Source organism: Penaeus monodon, chromosome 34 (assembly GCF_015228065.2).
Source record: "Penaeus monodon isolate SGIC_2016 chromosome 34, NSTDA_Pmon_1, whole genome shotgun sequence".
Lineage (NCBI taxonomy): Eukaryota > Metazoa > Arthropoda > Malacostraca > Decapoda > Penaeidae > Penaeus > Penaeus monodon.
In genome coordinates, this window is record NC_051419.1 from 17,508,875 (window position 1) to 17,509,123 (window position 249).

The window sequence follows — 249 nt, forward strand, 5'->3', positions numbered from 1 at the left end:
CTGTCCTTTTTATTTCCTTTTTCTTCATACCTTTTACTGTCATAATCCTTTAAGAGAAGAAAACAGTTTGGAATTTTTAAATTGTAAGTTTTGGGGGAAAAAAATTTTTTTTAAAGCTTACCTAAATGTGTTAGCTGTTTTAAAAAAAATGTAATAAAATAAAAGGTTTTTCTTCCAGAATCTTTTCATTTGGGGGGATGGACACTGCAACTTTATATTTCCATTTCCCCTTTGGCTTTATGTTTAAAA